Genomic DNA, 19815 nt, shown 5'->3' with positions numbered 1-19815 from the left:
GAGTGTGCTAAACTCACACAGTCGGTAGCAACTGGAGCTGAGGTCTAGGCAACTTGGCACTAGTGCACATGACCTTATTTACCAGGTTGGGTTTCAGCACCAGTAATAGGAAGGAATGCAAGTCTTCCTAGAGAAAACAGGCCAATGGTGTGGTCAAATGCTGTGCTGGCTAGTTTTATGCTAATTTGACACACACTAGACTTATCTGAAAGGGGGGAATCTCAATTGAGAAAATGCTTCCATAAAATCAGGCTGTAAGGCATTTTCTTAAATACTGATTGATGGGGGAGAGCCCAGCCCTACATGGGCGGTGCCATCCCTGGGCTGTTGACCCTGAATTCTGTAAAAAAGCAGGCTGAGCGAGCCAGGGGAAGCAAACCGGTAAGCACACTCCTCTGTGGCTTCTGCTTCAGCTCCTGCCTCCAGGCTCCTGTCCTGTTCGCGTTCCTGTCCTGCCTCCTTCAGTGATGATCAGTGATGTGGAGACATAACCCAAAGTAGGACAACTTCAGGGTTGTGGAAGGCATGGGAGAGGGTGGTTCTCTCTCCCTCTATAGGAACTTTGGAAAATTTTGTCTTCCTCGGGCTCCTGCCAGGTTCCTCTGCCAGAGAATGATGCACAGAGGCCGAGCAGTGAGCGCTAGGGCCTGAGGAAACACAAAAAACGTGGTCTCGGTCCCTCCAGGCACGTGCCTCCGTCTGTCTAGGGAGAGGGAAGCAGGGAACTTGAGGGCAATGGAGAAAGGTCTAAATCTGAACCCAGGATGCTGGCTTTCATCCCCTTCCCTATTGCCCATCTGTCCCCATATCTTCTTCTCTCCTTCCCTTTCACCTGACATCCCCTGTTAAAACTCTGTTCTATTCACCACTTGTGTGTGGTCATTACCAAGCTTGTCTTGAGAGATTCCCTGTGGTGTTAAGTCAGGATACTGTGGATGCTTCTCATTGCAGTGACCAACCTGAATAGTGGCGAACAGAGCCACCGAGAGGCACTCCTCACAGTCACTACCAGGGATTTCATGGCTCAGAGCAGTGAGGCTTCAAGTGAGGGCTGAAATGCAGAGTCTGCAGGCTGGTCTCTTCCTCTGACACAGCTTGACTTTCCTCAGAAGCACCATGTTCCCAGAGAGGCTCAGCCCTCTGGAATGTAGAGAAACATCCCCCAGCTAAAGTCTGGGACTGAAGTTTGTGTGGGGTGCCCATCTCTGCAGGGCAGGGTGCTCTGGGCCACGCTAATATCCCTCACATTGTGAGAAGGGAGGTGATCCAAAAAGGGGAGAAGAGAAAGATACTTGTGAAAATAACTAATCTGAGCAGAGAGTCCTCCTCGTCCATCAGCACTCAAATGAGCAAGGGGCTTGCTGCAGCCACAGTCAAGGTCTCCTGCTAAGATGATCCGGTGTTGATTGGTTAGGCCTTAAAAGATTGTCAAGGCATTCTGAAGACTGATTTCTCAAAGGACCATGCAGCATTACTAGTGATGTCAATGAAGTGTTTCCCAGAACATACTTTCATAATCTCCAAAAGTATTTATTTATTTGTTTGCTTGCTTGCTTGTTATGTGTGTGGATACACATGCGCCGAGGTGTGCATTTTGTAGTCCTCGGTTCTCTCCTTCCGTGTGTGTGTGTGTGTGTGTGTGTGTGTGTGTGTGTGTGTGTGTGTTCCGGAAAGGTAACTCACATCGTCAGACTTGGCAGCAAGTGTCTTTACCCACTGAACATTCTTGCCAGCCCCCAGAAATCATTTTTTACTGTGAGAAAGCTTGACCAGGTTCAATTAAAGAAAACTAAACATTTCAGAGTAAATCTATTTATTGATTCCTTGAAAATTATCCCCCCTGCCAACACACAAATAAATGCACCCACGTCCTCTTTGGCTTTTGAGTAGGATTTCTCTAAGAATCGCCCCCCCCCACCTTATGTTAATGAGCTAAGCAGCTTAGGAAAGTACAAATACCTGAAATACTGCGGTGTTTGCCTATAATCCCAGCACTTGGGAGGCTGTGGAGAGGGACTCAGGAGCCAAGGTTACCTTGGCTATATCATCAGTTTGAAGGCAGCCTGGGCTACATGAGAAAGGAAAGCAAGGAAGAAAGAGAGAAAAGGGGAGGGGAGAGGAGAGAGGAGGTCGCAAGACTGTATGTTTAAGTTTCTTTAGGTTCTTAAACATAGCATGCAAAGATAAAACAGAAAAGGAAGGAAGGAAGGAAGGAAGGAAGGAAGGAAGGAGGAAGGAAGGAAGGAAGGAAGGAAGAAAGGAAGGAAGGAAGGAAGGAAAGAAAGAAAGGAAAACTGTATTGTCCATTCCTCTGCTGAACATTGGAGAGGTTCACCTATAGAATATGCAATAAATACGTTTTTGATTTTCCAAATTTGTAAAAAGGGAAACCAGAGCCACCAGGCAAAGTCTGGGTTACTACATGTTTGTGTCCTGAAGTTTGAATGGAAAACCCTTGTTCATTCCATAGGGAAAATCCTGTTTTCCATGGCTGTGCCCACTTCACTGCAAACAGTTGTAAGTGGCAGACTGACCGATAATCCTAAAGTACCTGCTGCCTGAACTCTCCAGAAAGGACAAAGAAAGCTGCTGTCTGCTTCTGGTGACACCCAGGCACACAGGACTAGTGAATCCAAGCAAAAAAACTACTTGACAGTAAAATATAGGAAAGGGCCCTCTTCCTGCCTTGACAGTTGCCCCCACAAGCTATCGAAGGCGGCTGTGTTTTGTAAATGATCCTGCCCTTGTTTGGGCAATTCCTTAGATGTAGATTGTCAGTATAAAATGGTACAGGGGCTTCTCTGGATCTTCAGATTATTTATAACCAAACAACAAACTTCACAGTTCTGCAATATTACAGTGATATTTGAGAACAACCTGGCAAGCACACGCTCATGAGGTCCTCATGAATATTCATGAGCTGCTCCACTTGGCCTTCCCCGTTTTTCTCCTTTCTAGCTTCCATGTTGATATAGATGTGCTCATGCAGAGGAGGTGTGTGTGTGTGTGTGTGTGTGTGTGTGAGCGTGCGTACCTGTGCACACCCAGTGTCATCTCAGTTGGCGAATCTGTTAAATCCTCACAGTTGTCCCCTTCCTAGTTATACTTCCTGACTGCAGTTGACCACAGATTCTACACAGGTGAGCAAATGTGGCTTCTAGTAGCAGACCCCTCTTAAGAGTCTTCCCTGTTGCTTGTCTTCATCTATGTAGTTTCCTGCCCCTTTCTTGAACTAATTGTGTGTGTGCACATGTAAGTGTGTGTGTGTGTGTGTGTGTGTATGTGTGTGTGTGTGTGTGTGTGTAGTTTATGTATGTATATATATGTGGAAGACAGAGGTTGACCCTGGGTGTCTTCTCCAGTAGATCTTCACTTTGTCTTTTGAGGCAGGATCTCTCACTGAACTTGGCATTCACTGACTGGCTAGTCTGGTGGTCAGTAGACTCCAGGGATGGATCTGTCTCTGTGCCCCCAGACTAGGGATATAGGTGTACCTCCATCTCTAGTACTCTTTTATGTGTGTTGAGAATCCAAATTCAGGTCTTGTGCTTCGGTTTGAGGTCCTAAGCCATCTATCTCCACATGCCTACCTAACCCCTTGGAAACAGTGCTTCATCATGAAGCCAAAGCTAGCCTGGAACACACTATGAACCTGCAATTGACTTTGTAGCCAAGGTTTGCCTGCAACTTCCTATGTAACCCAGGCTAGCCTTGAACTCACCATCCCCCTCCCAAGTGCAATACAACACCAAGCTCCTTTCTCTTAAATCAGGCATATTTCCCCTTTTCTTTCAGATCAGTTCCATCAGCAACAACACACAGCAGGCTGTTAATTCCCCTATACTTTGCACTGACTTCTTTCATTTTCTTTACAATAAATGCATTGAAAATCCTTTCTCTGGTGCCGTCCTCAATGCCAATCTCTCATTCTCTCCTGAATCCATTCTTACCATCCTCTGCGGCCTCCTGCCCTGCTCCCTGCTCAGACTTGTCTTGTCAAGCTGCTATTACCTCCCAGCTCATGACTCTCTACACTCAATCCTTAATTGTTATTTTACACAGACCGTCAGTCAAGTTTTAGAATGTCTATCAATGCTTCCTCTTTAGAATACTTCCTTTACCTGCTTAACGTGCTCTTCTGGGTGTCTGCCCCGCTACCCGACCTTTTCTCAGCTAAACGGACTGACCCAGTCCTGTTTCTCTGATGCTAGAAGAGACAAGAGACCCCATGTTTCTTCAAGATCCTCTTGGATTTTTAAATGGTCTCTTTCTAGATTCCGTGAACTCACATAGAATCTCACGATGTTGCTCTCTCTCTCACACCAGTTACCTCCCACACTGGACCTTGATCTTCAACCATCATGAACACAGGAATGCCTTTTCTGCCCTTTTTTGGGCTGGCATCTCCTTCTCTACACCATAGTCTGGACCTCACATGCCAAGTTTCTATGCATTCTATATACCATTCTGTCAGTCTATCCCATTGATAGACTCATACTGACAGGGCTTGGTAAATTGGGAGTAGCATGGGGCTGAGACCTGCTACACACACTGAGTGCCACAAGATTGGCAGAATCATGGATACTCAGTTGCCCTGCCTTTGGGAAATTCCTGGATGCCAGCAGTCTGAAGGAAGTAGAAATACTTCTTGTGGAATAAAAGGCACACTGTGGCAGTCTACATTTCCAGGGATGGAGAAAGAACCATGACACTAGTCTTGTGCCTTTGGGTGCCATTGTTAAGATACTCCTAGCAATTATTTCAGGAGGAACTTCAAGGATTCTGATACAAAGTGAGAATGGGAAGCAAACAAAGATGCTAGCACAGATCCAGAGGACAGGGAAGCAGTGTGCCCCCGAGGTATCTGTGAACACAGATGTCTCACAGATTTGCTAGAATATCACATAAGACAATCACAGTGCACAGCTTTAAGGCTATAAAGCGAAGGCATCTCAGGTAACTATTGTCTTATTAATAACTTGTTAGGTTAACCGCAGTCTCTCGTGGGTACTGGACACTTGTATATGGGGGATTAAGTGACAGGTTTTTCCAAGCTGTTCATACTGTGGTCTGGCCTGTCAGACAGATGACTGATGTGACTGATGGAACGTGGGCTAGGTCTGAGGGAGGTTGTGTCTACACTTTCTCCTCTTGATCCAGATAAGCTTAGGACTTCATGGGAAGTGCTTATGAGCACCATCCGATGTATGTTCAAAATGCGGGCTAGGGTGTGGCTCACAGCGGGAGATGAAGCTACGAGAGAACCACTGTTTCTAGTCACTCTGGGTCTCTGTGACTCCAAGGCTGATGAAAGACTAGTTGGAGAAGGAATGGCTCCTGAGAGTTATGATGGTGAGGAGGGCATTCCTACATTTCCGTCAGAGTTGCTGGCTGCTTCCATGTATTTGCTTCTCATACAGTTTTGGAAACTCAGTTGGTCAGGATCACAAGGTAAAATCTTGATTGGCAATTCACTCTTTGTAAGGAAGTCTAACCTAATGGTGGAATTAAGTTTCAGGCAATGTATGTGAGATGTGAAATGTCAACGTCTGGATGGTTCTTCCCTTCATAGGTGATAATATATGTTCACAGTTTGTATAAATCACTTCTATTTCTGGTCTCTCGTTCCTGTGCAATGTACCATGTTATGGTTCATCTTGACTGTCAAGTGAGTCTGATCTAGGGTCCCCTAAAGATGGATATTATGGGCATGTCTGTGGAGAAGCCAAGATGACTCACTATAAACATGTGGCTTGTGTGTATGTGAAGTGCATGTATGTGTTTTAATGCGCATATATGTGTATGTGCATGTGTGTGTTTGCATGTAGGTGTATATGTGGGTAGGCATGTACTGTGTATCTGAATATACAAGTGTGTGTGTGAATGTACATGTATGGGTATGCGCATGTATGTGTGAAGTGAGTGGATGTGTGTGAATATGCATGTGGAGGTTAGAGATTAACATCAAGGCCTTAAATCACTTCCTTAAATACTTTATTTATTTATTGTTTTAGTTATTCATTCATTCATTTATATTTGAGTAGGGGCCTCTCACTGGCGCTATATCTCATCAGATTTTCCAGTGATGTCTAAGAATCTGCCTTTCTCCATCTCAGCAGTGCTGCAATAGCAGATGCATGACACAGTGTCCACTTTTCTACACTGGTGTAAGGGATCTGAACTCAGGTTCTTTGCCTGTGAAGTAAGCACTTCACTAAAATCATCTCCTTGCCACACAATTAAAAAAACTGTAGAAATGATGCTTTTAAAAATTACAGGAGCACATGTTAGTCATTTGGGAGCGAAGAGGGCAGCAGGGGAGATTCATTTTAAGCATCCAAAAGACATGCACATGATGAGAACAGCGCCTCTTTAGGAATGAAGACGCTGTGCACTTATTCAAGAACTGGATGTTGGGAGCAGTGTGAGAATTTGGTAAATAGCTTGCATTTGCATGCTTAGCACAGTGACAGATAGTGATGTGTAGATTCATCTAGTGGCACACATGTGGGGTCGCAGGAATATTTACAAGCAAGAAAAGGGCAAGAAGCACAAAAGGAAAGTTCCAGCCAATGAGTTCTTCAGCAGACAAGGCTGAGCTTTTTGCTCTTGGTCCAGCCCTGCCAACTCCAAACACAACCACTGTGAATTGTTAGTTAAACCTCCATCGTGTGCATCATGCAGGATTTCCCACCCTGAGGCTCAGTTTTTAACTGCTTCATTTTACTTTTAGGTTTTGATATATTTTTACATAGGGAGTCCATTTAGAACTTTTGATCTTAGAATCAGGCGAAGTTCATCTATGGCCCAGTAATACAAGAAAGACTCAACAGAACTAGGAGAGAACAGTGTACATAGCTTGCAGTAGAGATAAAAAGCCCCAGTGGATTGTGTGTTTGGGAAAAAAGTCTCATTGCTTCCTGTAAATGGATGGTGTTTCTTTACAAAGCTATTTTGCTTATTAATACAATGAACAGAATCTCTGCAAATCCTAAATTTAAAGGCGGTGGAGAAAGAGACTTAGATGTCTGCACAGTATTTGCTTGGAAGATTTAGGCAGACCCAGAGGACAAGGGAGGTTGACCAAGCTGCCTGAAGAATGCAGACACCCAGTCACTTAGCATATATTGATTTAGTTTTAATCTGCAGAACAGCTTTTCATTTACAAGACCTGAGTCACTGCTGCCACTGAATTACAGCACTTCTAAACTTGGCTTTAAAATTCCTATTGACTCCATAGACCCTGTTCTAATATGCCAGCTGCATCTGAAATCTCTAAACATCTGCACAGCATGCCAGGAACAAGGAACAGATACAAAATCGTACGAAAAGGGGGCTGGGGGACAGTTGAGCCAGTAAGGTGCTTGCCATGCACACATAAGGATCTGAGTTTAGATCATGAGTATCCACATAAATGTACAACAGGCATGGCAGTGGGAAAACAGAGGCATAAGGATGCTCAGAGCAGCTGGATATCCAGATTCCCTGAATCAGTTAGCTCTGGGTGCAATTCTGAGACTCTACCTCAATATATAAGGTGGGAAGGCAACCAGGAAGACACATAACAATAACCTGGGACCTCTACATTCATGCAATTCTCACAAGTACATGGGCACCCATACATGCAGGTGTGCCCACACACTGCACATACACACAAAGACACACACACATGCAGGGAGTTGAAGTGGTGGCAGGTGGTCAGGAGGGCCTGGAAGGGCAGGACTAGAACCAAGGTGTTGTCACCAGCAGAAAAAGTCAGTTCAACTTGTTGAAGGCAGACTCCAAAGGCATCAGGGCACCAGAGAGACACGCACTTGGCTGGGATCCACACACAAAAGGCAGACACTCTGTTTGCTTAGCTTACTCTGGGAGACATATCATTACCAAATTAGAACTACTAATCATTTGATTTGTGAAACCCCACATTTTTTTAAAGTATCACTGTTCTTATACTAATACTCAAACCCAAAAGGATTAAATTATAATGTATAACATATAATGATCTAAATCTGATGAGTTACTTTTGGAGCTTAATTATATTTGTTCAACCATCATTTGAAGCATTAGGACAGGGCTTTTATAATACCCTGATTAATGGTGGGCTTTGCTCTGCTTCTCCTACTTAGATGACTTCTTGTCACAGTGTGTTGACAAAAAAAGAGCAGAGTAAACTGTTGGGGCTGAAGCTATGATTTAAGGAGATCGGGTCAGTTTGTGTCTTGCAACTCTCGCCTTCTCATCTCCAGAATAAATACTGATGCAGTTATCTGTTCAGTTAAATGAAGTCATGGTTAAAGAATTTTGTTTGTGGGCTGGGGAGATAGTTCAGTCAGTGAAGAGTTTGTTGGACAAGTCCAAGGACCCAGGTTAAATATTCAGAACCTACATAGGAATGCTATATATATAGGTAGGTCTGTAATCCCAATGCTAGCGGAAGGAAACAGGTGGATCCCTGGGGCCAACAAGTCAGCCAGTCTCACTCACCTACATGGAGAGTTCCAGGACCATGAAAATGGCAGGTGCCAGAGAAATAAGACACGTGGTGGTTCTTTAGCATCCACACATACGTGTGCATACGTGTATGTATGCCAGCACACAAAGGTACACCCCCATACATGAACATGCCATGTCCCCCTCCACACACACAAACCCTTAGCTGTTACCAATGCTATTGTTTTAAGGCTCTTCCCAAATACAGTGTGTCCAAGGAATGTTCTAGTTAAATAATGCCCCATATAAGAATGAGATCTATTCAAATGGTAGGCTTCTGCAGGCGGAATAGCTCCAACAGTTAAAAGCACAGAACAAATAAAACCCAGCATTTACTTAATTCCCTTCTTCCCAGTCTGGAGTCATGCAAGTTAAGCATGTGAGGTCCCTGCTCCTCTACCCATATCCCATTAGAGAACATGACATTGAGTGTTTCACAGAATTATCTTCATAATGATGAACTAATGACTTTAAATGGCTTAGAAAATACCAAATACTTACACAGACAAAATGATACTGACCTAGAAACACATTTAGCAAGTATGAATGGCTTAGATAAAATAGAGATATTACTTAAATCTCACTAAACTGCCGAAGATCCTCAGATTATAGCCTACTCATTCTGATTAATTTTATTAGCTCTATAGGAATGTGATAAGCAGATAAAATAATGTACCCTCAAATCTCCCACTAACATTAAACAAATATATGAAATAAATAGTACAATAAATGCTGGACCCTGGTTTGAATATAATATATTATCATGCTTTTTTTTTGTATTTCTTAAATTTGCCTGGCTTTCTTACAAAAGAGAGTTTTCTCTTTGGGAACTGTTCTTATCACAAGAACATAGATTGTCGTATGTACTAACAACAGTTACTACCAAACATATTTTATTTTAGAAATACATACAAATAAAAATATCATTTTAAAGGCCGGCCAATAGTTCTCCTTAAGTGTGAGTTTTCCAGCAAACTAACACCTACTATTCTCCAGCCATCAAAGGAAAAGAACTCCGGAAGAGCCGAAAAGGAAATCCAGTCCTCAGACTCAAACAAGGGGAGACCATCTGAGCTAAATCATAAAACAAATTCACCTCGAGTTTACATTAATATACACACAGGAAGGAGGCTGTTTACTCCAGAGGGGGCAAAAAAATCCTTCTCTATTTACATCATATGAAGCTCACGGGTGTATAGTCTCACCCGTTACAAAAAATGTTATGGTTTTTTTTGGTTACAAAAAATGGTTAGTTATATTCTTAAAGACATAGACTTCCCCCAATAGCCACTAAATTCCTCAGATAGAGCTCTGGTCAGGAGATAAGGGGGTTCTCTGGACCTTCTGTATCTTTATCTGTAATGTTTAGAATTTCCAGTCTGAATGAAGGGAGCCAGTGCCTAACTCCTGTCTTTTCAGGTTAGTTCTTTCATTCCATTTATCTTTTAGGTCACTTTTTTGCATATTAATTAATTTTACTTAAAGACAAGGTCCTGGCATATGGCAACTAGGGAAATAAGACTTCAAAATTTTAAGATTGGGTTGATAACATACGTGCATATGTATTGGTCTTTTTATTTTTATTTATTACATGTGTGTGTACAGGAATGAGTGAATGTATGTGTGCATGTGTGTGCGCGTGTGTGCGTGTGTGTGTGTGTGTGTGTGTGTGTGTGTGTGTGTGCATGTAGCCCAGGGGTCTACACTGGGTATCAACCTCTCCTGCTCTTCACTTTGTTTTTGAGACAGAGTCTCTTACTCAGTCTAGAGCTCACGAACCTGGTGAAGCTCACTGGGCAGTGAGCACCAGGACTCCTCCTCCTTCCCTGCTTCCCCACCTCTCCACAGCCAGTATGAGGGTTACAGATGTGCCATTGCACCTGCCTTGTTCCTATATGGGGGTAGATGATGTGAACTCAGGTACTTGAGCAGTGTAGGAGGTCCTTCTGTGTTTGTGTTGCTTACATTGCTTATTAAAGAAACTGCCTTAGCCTAGTAGATAGGGCGGAACTCAGGTAGGTGGGGAAGACAGAACAGAATGCTGGAAAGAAGAACAGAGTCAGGAGGACACCATGAATCTCCAGCCTGAGATGGACGTAGGTTAGAATCTTCTCAGTAAGCCATGACTTCATGGTAATACACAAATTACTAGAAATGGGTTAGATCAAGATGTGAGAGTTAGCCAATAAGAGGCTAGAGCTTATAGGTCAAGCAGTAACTTAATTAATACAATTTCTGTGTGGTCATTTCAGGGGTTAAGCTAGCTGGGTGGGATGGAACAAAGGGCCCCTGTGCTCCTCATATATTCCCAACAAATGGACTATGGATATTTTCCTTTGTTTAAAAAAAAAGAGGGGGAAATGGTGGGGGACAATCCTGTATTCTGTCAATTACGTTTTAAATAACTGCTGACTGGCCAGTAGCCAGACAGAAAGTAGAGATGGGGAAATGAGAACAGGAGAATGCTGGGAAGGAGGAAGCCCATTCCTCCCCAGTCCTGCCCAGATCACTGAAGAAGCAGGATGTGACCTGTCCTGCTGAAAAAGGTACTGAGCCATGTGGCTAATAAAGATAAGAATAATGGGTTAATATAAGCTACAAGAGCTAATAAGAAGCCTGAGCTAATGGGCCAATCAATTTATCACTTATAGAGATCTCTGTGTGATTTTCTTTGGGGCTAAACGGTTGCAGGAACTGGGCAGGACAGAAACCCAAACGAGCAGGCCCTCATGTTACACTCGAGCTTGCACAGAGAGCTCTTACTAACTGAGTCATTGTCCCAGGCCACTAGATGAAGGCTTGGGTACTGGAGTTACATTCTGTTCCTTTCTGTTCCTCTATTGCACTTCAGAATGAAGCAGATCCACAATGAATCTGTTCAGACCAGGGAGTGTGGAAGTGCCCTGTACTCTAAGACAGTCAGTCCACAGGAAGCTACTTAAAAATTCAAAAACTGCATCCCATATAATTTAATATTATTATTAAAGAAAATAATACATTTCTTTAGCATACTGTACATGTTAAAGAAAAGGGAAATGAGGGAGGACTTCCTGAGACTCGATTCATAACATTCAAAATAGTTTTCTGAAGTTTGAAGACCAAGGTACTGACTTCATAATTAAAAGCACTTAAACTGAAGTTTCCCCAGCCACAGACGTTTTTATAGTCAATCCTTCAATCTATAGTGTGGGCTGGAATGGAGCTTGCTGCCTTGGTGAAGGCAGAAATAAGTCTGCTTTAAATGACTGTGAGCTCGAGCTACACGGAAGCACTTCCTAGAATTGAAATATTTCTCCAAACAATCTGACAAATGATGACATTTCTCACAAAGTTACACCCAGCAATGGGTGTAGCCTGTCCTGTAAAAAAGGCTGAAAGGAAAGTGGAAAGACGGAGGCACAAATGAAAAGTATAAATTTTGGAGGTTTTTTAATTAATTTTTTATTTTTATAAGTCCCTGCTAAATGTATTACAAGAATTACAGTGAGCTATGCCATAAGAATCTGCATAAACTCTATACCCACAGTCTGCATTATATTCAGAACAATCCGTTACATGCTGAGATAAGTCAGTAGACACACTCATTCTTGGCATTGAACGCGTCAGTCCATCAGACTGGCTTTATGCTTCTCCGGTGGTCTTTATGAAGACTTTAATGCTCGTTTCCATTGTGCAAATGAGAAGTCAACATTTTATGAAGTCATAAAGTTTCACTTCAGAAATAACTTCACTTCTGTATCTTTCTTCCCTGTGGATTGCCAGCTCTGGAGTGAATAGCCGACATTCTGCCATATTTTGCTTATGGTCTGCAAATGTCAACTTTCTGACCAGTTCTTGACAAAGAACTTAAACAAACTGACATTATTTTCCTTAACACTTCAGACCGTATCTACTTATTCATTAAATACCCCATATACTGAGTCTGGACTAGCTGGACAAGGGTCTGCATTCCAGTGTGGTGGCTCCTGCCTTCTAAGACCATTCTTGGGGAAGGAGACACACCTGAGGGCTGCAGCAATGGGTGATAAACTAGGAGTAGGGGGATGTGAATTCTAATTTCTTTGAGGCAACTGAAAATGTACTTACCCTTGGGATTCCCAAGAGACAAGTGGTGGATCTTATAGGTTACAGAGAGTGAGTTAGTTGGTAAAAAAACAAACAAACAAACAAATAAACAAATAGAACCATCGAGAGTCATTCAGATTTTAAGTTTAGTGAGGAGAATTACTCATAAAACGACAATCTAATTTTCAAGGTATGTATTTTCTTGTAGTAATTCATTTTTTCTTTCTTTTTTTAAAATTTACTTAAAAAATATGGAACGCTTCACGAATTTGTGTGTCATCCTTGTGCAGGGGCCATGCTAATCTTCTCTGTATCGTTCCAATTTTAGTATATGTGCTGCCGAAGTGAGCACTCATTTTTTTTTTTAACAAAAGTTGGGATAACTTACTAATTTAATCTCAAGACCAGAATAAAGAGAGTATGTACATGGTGCACATATCCCTCCCTCTTCCTATTCATTATAAAAGACATCAGTAGTTGATCACAGATCTTATGATGAAGCTAGATGTGAACTTACAGTGCAGTCAAATAACTTCTGAGTACTACTCTCAATCACGCAGTATAAGAAATGAAATCACTTTGCCATCTTAATGGTGGCTATGTTACTCAAGGTCAGAAATATGCTCTCAGTGGAACTATCACGTGACTTTGCAGGTGGTAGGAATCCACAACATCATAGAACTCCTAGAAGAACTAATGTGAAGAAAGACATGGATTCATCGGCACCAATTGTCTCATGGCACAGATGTCTGACTATGTGGGGAACACTAGGCCTCTTCCTTGCTGTTGAGTCTGTTATGATGCCTTTCTCCATGGGTGTCAACTCTTAACTTTCCAAGACCCCATGACACTGTCCTGACATCTTCACATTAGGATTGAAAATCCTAATGGCCTAAAGATGTGGAATACTACTTAACTCAGAACTCCTTGAGTGTTTATACTTTGCTGATCTCTGTACCCTAGCCTCCTGGAACAGCAAGTGGTACACGATAGTTTCCCGAAGAAAAATGAATTAATAGAATGAACTTTTTTATAGTGCATTACCAGTGGTTTGTTATTCAAACCACATTCACTCTAGAAAATAAATCCATGCAACAGCAACAGTGTAAAGAGCATCCTTGGCTTTGAGGCAATGCTCCATACAGAAGGACAGAGCCAGGGAGAATTTGCCAAGGAAAGAGATACTTTGAATAATTCAAAATTAAGAGGATCTCAAACAACACTCCTCATTCTTGGAATTGGGAACTGAGCACCAGCTGACTCAGAGTTGGGAAGCATAGATAGCCCCCGGCACCGGTAAGTGTGTGTTTTCATGAGAGAAAGAGCACTATGGGGAGAAGTCTGGGGTAGCAAAGGCAGGGATGAAGAGGTGAGTGCTGCTGCCGTTAGCTGAAGGATAGAGATGAAAAAATTCCACGACTTTGTCCATAGTTCACTTAAAAAGTCATGCCTTGATCCTGGAAGAGTAACAGGGGCAACTTTAAAGGAAGCAAAATGAGAAACAGCTTGATTCAGGCTAATCCAGGCACGATAGAAGAGCGTAGGACACAGAATCATGCAAGCAAGATGAAACTTCCCTTTAGGAGAAAATTGATGAGCTCTAGATTCAATTATAACAGTTCGATTTCAATCATGTTAGCAGGTTCCCATTAATAAAGCATTAAGAATTTATTAAATATTTCATCTATCTTGTAACTTTCAGAGAAGAAAACCAGGCCAAGATTTACAAAGGATTTTTCCCAGAGTCAACAGACAAATCAAATTGCCAAAATTGAGGCACCAATTTTGGCTCTTGAACTCCGCATTAGTTGCTCATTGCAGTCACCGTCATAAGATGTAACAGAGAAAGTGGACGTTCAAGAGACTATACATTGTGAATTGAAGTTACAACATCCAAAACCCTTTGATTTTCTTCAAAAAAAAAAAAACTCATGGAGTGTGTGCGGGTTGGTTTTCTTCAAACTGGACAACCTAGAGTATGTTTGGAGGAAGGACCCTCAGTTAGGGACTTGCCTCTAGCAGCCTGGCCTGTGCACAAGTCTGTGAAATTTTCTCTTAATTAAGGATTGATGGGGAGGGCAGCCTGGGTGGTATAAGAAAGCAAGCTGAGTAAGAGCAAGCCAGAGGATACAAGCCAAGTAAACACATTCCTCTGGCCTCTGCTTCGGGTCCTGTCTTCAGTTTCCTGCCTCAAGTTCCTGCCCTGGCTTTTCTCTATGAGAAACTGAAACATGTAAGCCAAATACAGTCTTTCTTCCCCCAAGTTTGTATGGTTAGTGTTGTATCACAGGAAGAGCGGTACAAACTAGAATAGAGGGCTGATGTGTGACGAAATTTTTGTAGAAACAATCATTCAAGAATGTTCCCTCTATCTAAAAGCACATTATTTTATATTTTAAATGTCCTTTATTTTCAAATGTCCTGATTTTTCATATACATTAGACATTTCATTGAATAATTTCAAGGTTTAACACAGAAGCATCTGGCATAGACAGTGTTTCTCATACAGCAACGTTTTGCAATGGGCCTGGTTCTCTAGAAAACCCATATTGGTATGGAAAATGCAGCAATGGACGATTCTGCCACCTAAATGCAGATTTTCTTTCCAGGCTTCAGAAGTGAACTTCTGCCTGTCCTCTCTGGCAGACAAAGCATACCTAAAGTAAGAGGTGCAATGGAAGGGAAGGGACCAGGAGATAAGGCTAGTCCCTTAGTTGGCTGAGCGTTTTTCACAGTCTGTACTTTGAGATGAATACAAACAGGTGTTGATTTTGCATCTCCGTGATTGGGGGGGCACCGAGAAAAAATATGAGCCCTGACAGAGGAAGCTAGATGGTGTCTTAAAGGGAGTAAGTTACAGGACATGGGGTAGGCATTCCTTAGTTCAGTCTGGAATGAGTCTGCTCAACACTGGAAAGAGAATTTCCATCTGTGATAGTTAATACTGAATGTCAATCTGACAGTACCTGGCACTGCCAGACAGGCCTCCAGGCACATCTGTGAGTGATCATCTAGATTAGGTTAGCCTCAGGCCATGCTTGGGAGGGGTACCTGAAGTGGGAAGACTCACCCTAAAAGGCAATAGCAACACTTCCTGGACTGCCTCAGAAAGAGAAAGCATTCATCTCTGTACTCTGACTGCAGATGTTAGAATCGGTGCCTCAAACCCTGCCACCATGACCCACCCTGCTAGGACGGACAGTACCTTTGAGCAGTGAGCCCAAATAAGCCCTTCCTTCCTTAAGGAGTTGTCCTTGGAGGCTTGCTCACAGCACGGGAAAGCAACTGAGGCATTATCCAAAATGGGTCTGCATAGATTTAACAACCTCTCATATACAGCGACAATGCAGAAAAGGACAGTAGAATGTGTGACAGGACTCTTGACAGGACTCTTAAAGGAAGCATAAAGCGTGTTCACTACGGGATTTAAAAATCAAAAGAAATTATTTTAAATGCCTTGGCTTAACGCAGGACTCTGCCTGTCACCTCAGCCTGCAGGAGGCTGAGGCAGCTACTCCATCAGCTACGTGACCTTGAAGCACTTATTTAAATTTTCTCAACCTCCATTTCCTTGTCTCTAAAAGGAAAAGCAGCAACGTGGGTTTCAAGATTCATGAAAAAGATTAAGTGAGATGCTGTCTCCAAAACTCTAAGCATAAATAATCCTGTACTCAGAACTAGTGGCAATGGTGGCTGCGGTGGTGGCTGCGGCACAGGGGATGGGAGGACTAGGGGGTATCTCCAGTTATCCTCAGTACCTGTTTCTTCCTCAGTTCACCCCTTCCTCTTTGGAACCCAGTCAGTCAGCTCTGGCCAGTTGTACATTCTTTCAGCCCCATGAGCATGCTGAGCCTGTTTGTTGCCTGCTGTTTGTTTTTTCTATCTAGAAAGTTCTTCTCTGGTCATTGCATGATTGACCTTCATCCAGGTGTGAGATCAGGTTCTTTTCACTTGAAATGTCGCCTCTCAGGATCCTTGCCAGAGTCTCCCTTCTAACTGCCACTCACTCAGAGTCCAAAACTCCCCGTGGTTTCCTTTCAGGATGTCCCAATAGCACCACACTTACCCATCCATTGTCTGTCTGGCTACACCCAACCAGTATCGCCTTCTGGCTTGATGTAGGAACACCAAGCACAGAGGTCGACTTTGCGCTTGTGAAACCCGCATCTTTTACTGGTGTAGGAGGTCCTTCTGTCTATGTGTTGCTTTCATTGGTTACTAGGGGAACTGCTTTGGGCCTATAGCAGAGCTTTAGGGGAACAGAGCTAGGCGTGGAAAACTAAACAGAATGCTGGGAAGAAGAGGCGAAGGGAGAAGCCATGGATCCTCTGAGACAGATGCCAGTTAGAATCTTTGCTGGTAAGCCACTGCCATGTGGCAATATACAAATTAATAGAAATGGGTTAAATTAATATAAGAGTTAGCCAATAAGAAGCTAGAGCTAATGGGCCAAGCAGTGTTTTAATTAATACAATTTCTGTGTGATTATTTTGGTTCTGGGCAGCTGGGATGAACAAGCGGGCCCTCCTCCTACATTTTATTGCATTTCCCAGCATCCTTTGCAGTCAGCATACCCACATGCTAAGATCCAGAAATGCAAGGAGGTGGCTGTGATGTGCGCTGTTCCAAGGCTAAATCCACAGAGACCTGTTCCAGGGTTTCTTCTACTCCCCTCTCTGTTTGAAGGTGGGAGGAAGGGGTCCTTGCAGTGGACACCCTGATGACATCAGTAGTCATTATTCAGAAAAGCTTCTAAACACAGATGACTTCACTTGAGTAAGAAACAAATTTGATTGCCTGTTTGTTTCTTCTCCTCCTCCTCCTCTTCTTCATAATTAATATGGGATCAGGATGGGTTATATACTAAAACAGTCCCATTGGTGGCACTGTGTGTTATAGTATATCAAATCTTTATGCCTGAATTATATTCTCCCAAAGCATGTCAGAAAAAGACAGTATCACTCTGGAATAAGAAAGAAAGCTTATTAGGGGGTAGAGTGCTTGAGATTCAATGACCTGCTCTCCTGGCTTTTAGAAGTTTAGGGAATATTAATATGACAAAAGGAAGCAAAAGGATTTTTGTGCATGGCATTCCCGTTCCCAGCACTGTCATTTTTTGTTTGGGTTCATAAAGGGAATGTGAAGGACTCATAAAACCCTGAATGAATTGTGCCATAAATGTTAATGGCCATGGATAGCAGTGTTGAGCACCACTCCAAAGCAATGTTACTACAAGGTAAATCTCTAAATACTACCTTAGCATGAAAGCAAGGCCAGTGTCAGGGCTCGGTGTGAAGCCACTAAACAGGCCCTGGCCCACATTCAAGCTGGGGCTGCTGCATTCCTGCGTGAGTCAGCAAGTCCTGGCCATGGAAATCTATTTCTTTAAACAACTCAGGTCCACATACCTGGATGCAGGTATGTTTTTGCTTCTGTCTTTTGGAGAGTGCCTAGAACTCACTAAGAAGTCTATGCTGGCCAGCCAGCAAATCCTGGGATCCTCCTGCCTCTGTCTTTCCTGCCGGGATTATAAGCATGGTCCACCATCCCACCATGCCTATTTTTTTGTTTTGTTTTGTTTTGTTTTGTTTTGTTTTGTTTTGTTTTTTTGGGGGGGGGGATTCTGAGGATTGAATTCAGGTCCCCATGCTTGCAATACAATCCCTTTGCCAGTTGATCTCTGCAGCCCCGATGCTATGCATTTTAATGAATAAATTCCAAAGTCATCCTTATTCGACTTTGAATGAACTATCTTGCTAAGTAATCTAGAAGACCCTGCAGAATTTACTTCACCCATCCTTAGGCCTCAATTATAAACACAATTTGGAGAATTTCCGAGCCTCATTGTCTCAATTTAAGAAGCAGGAACAGGTTATAATACATTCTATATATATTATATATAAAAAGGTCTATGTTATCCTATATGTTAAATGTCAATGAAGCAAAAAAATGGACTAACTAAAAGAACCTTTTGCTTAGGTGGTTTTGAGTAGACATATTTAGTCTACAGCAGATTCCTTCAGAAAGGTCATTATTTGGGGTCTGTCTGAATCAAGAGATCTGAGAACTCCTCTAAGAACCTCTTCTGCCAGAAATAGTGCAGTTCCCTGGCCTGTAAGAGTTGCTGGGGTAACTTTTCTTCAGTTCCGAGCCACTGTCGAAGGGACTGACATCTGGTTTCTCTGATTTGGTCCTGAAGCCTGAAAATGTCAAGCCACTTTTAGAACTTCACATGCGTGCATGCATATGCATATGTATGTTCTGCTCACATGTACAGGCATGTGCATGCATATGTGTGTGCATGCATGTGGAGGCCCACGGTTGACACCAGGTATCTCCCTTATCACTCTTTATATTTTGAGTTTCTCCCTGAACCTGGAGCTTACCAGTTGGCTAGGATGGCTAACCAGTGAACCCCAAGGGATCCTTCCGTCCCTGCATCCCCACTAAGGCCCTCAGATGCAGTCCCGAATCTCAGATGCAGCCTCAAATCTCAGATGCAGTACCCAACCTCAGCTTTTACTTAGGTACTAGGGATCCAATCTCACTTGGCACAGCATGCATGCACTTACCCATGAAGCCATCCTACCAGCGACACAACCGTATTATTGTTTTTTAACATGTCACACCAGAGAGATGACAAACAGGTAAGCATCAAGGTCTGAATTTCTATTGAATATTCTATGATTTCATCACCAGGAAACTTTAGGCATTCACATACTTTTTCCACAAAGTTCCCTCTTGGCTGAATTCAGCAATTTTCTAGGGTTTTATTTTTACAGTGGTAATCTTCTGGCACTAATATTTGAAAATATTTTCATCAAATCTTATTGCCTTGACAAGATATTAGCAACTTGAATCTATGAAACACATTTAAACATGTTTATAGTAACAAGTAGATAAATATTCCATTATATTTTATTTAATCTGGCATCTGTTGACTTAAAATTTTTATAAATATATAATAGAAATCAAGAAAACATTGATGAAAGTGTTATTTTAATTATATTTTGAAACACACAAACTAAAAGATGTTGGGTCACAAAGTTGTTTTAAAATATAAAGCCTCATTTCTTTATTAGCGTGGTTACATTTGTAATTTTCTAAAGGCAAAGAATGAACAGCCACAAAATCGCCAGTTTTAAGACAACATGTTCTTAATTCTATGACTTTTCTGATAAAATACAGCCTTAGGAAGTGAAGAACATTTCTGCCACTCTTTTTCTAATACCACCTGACCTTCATCTAGGAGCACAAGCA

The 19815-nt window shown here is 42.5% G+C and overlaps 1 protein-coding gene and 1 non-coding gene across 10 annotated transcripts in view; both read right to left on the bottom strand.

Moving 5' to 3' along the window:
* Nucleotides 1–19815, bottom strand: part of Rbms3 (RNA binding motif single stranded interacting protein 3) — a 796347-nt gene that overhangs the window by 736684 nt on the left and 39848 nt on the right. The window lies entirely within an intron of this gene.
* Nucleotides 12801–12907, bottom strand: LOC125393787 (U6 spliceosomal RNA). The gene has a single exon (XR_007229946.3). It is a non-coding gene; the product is annotated as a U6 spliceosomal RNA (small nuclear RNA).

Source organism: Myodes glareolus, chromosome 4 (genome assembly GCF_982192425.1).
Source record: "Myodes glareolus chromosome 4, mMyoGla1.1, whole genome shotgun sequence".
NCBI lineage: Eukaryota > Metazoa > Chordata > Mammalia > Rodentia > Cricetidae > Myodes > Myodes glareolus.
The sequence above is the reverse complement of the archived record's forward strand: the minus strand, read 5'-3'. Positions and strand labels throughout refer to the sequence as shown.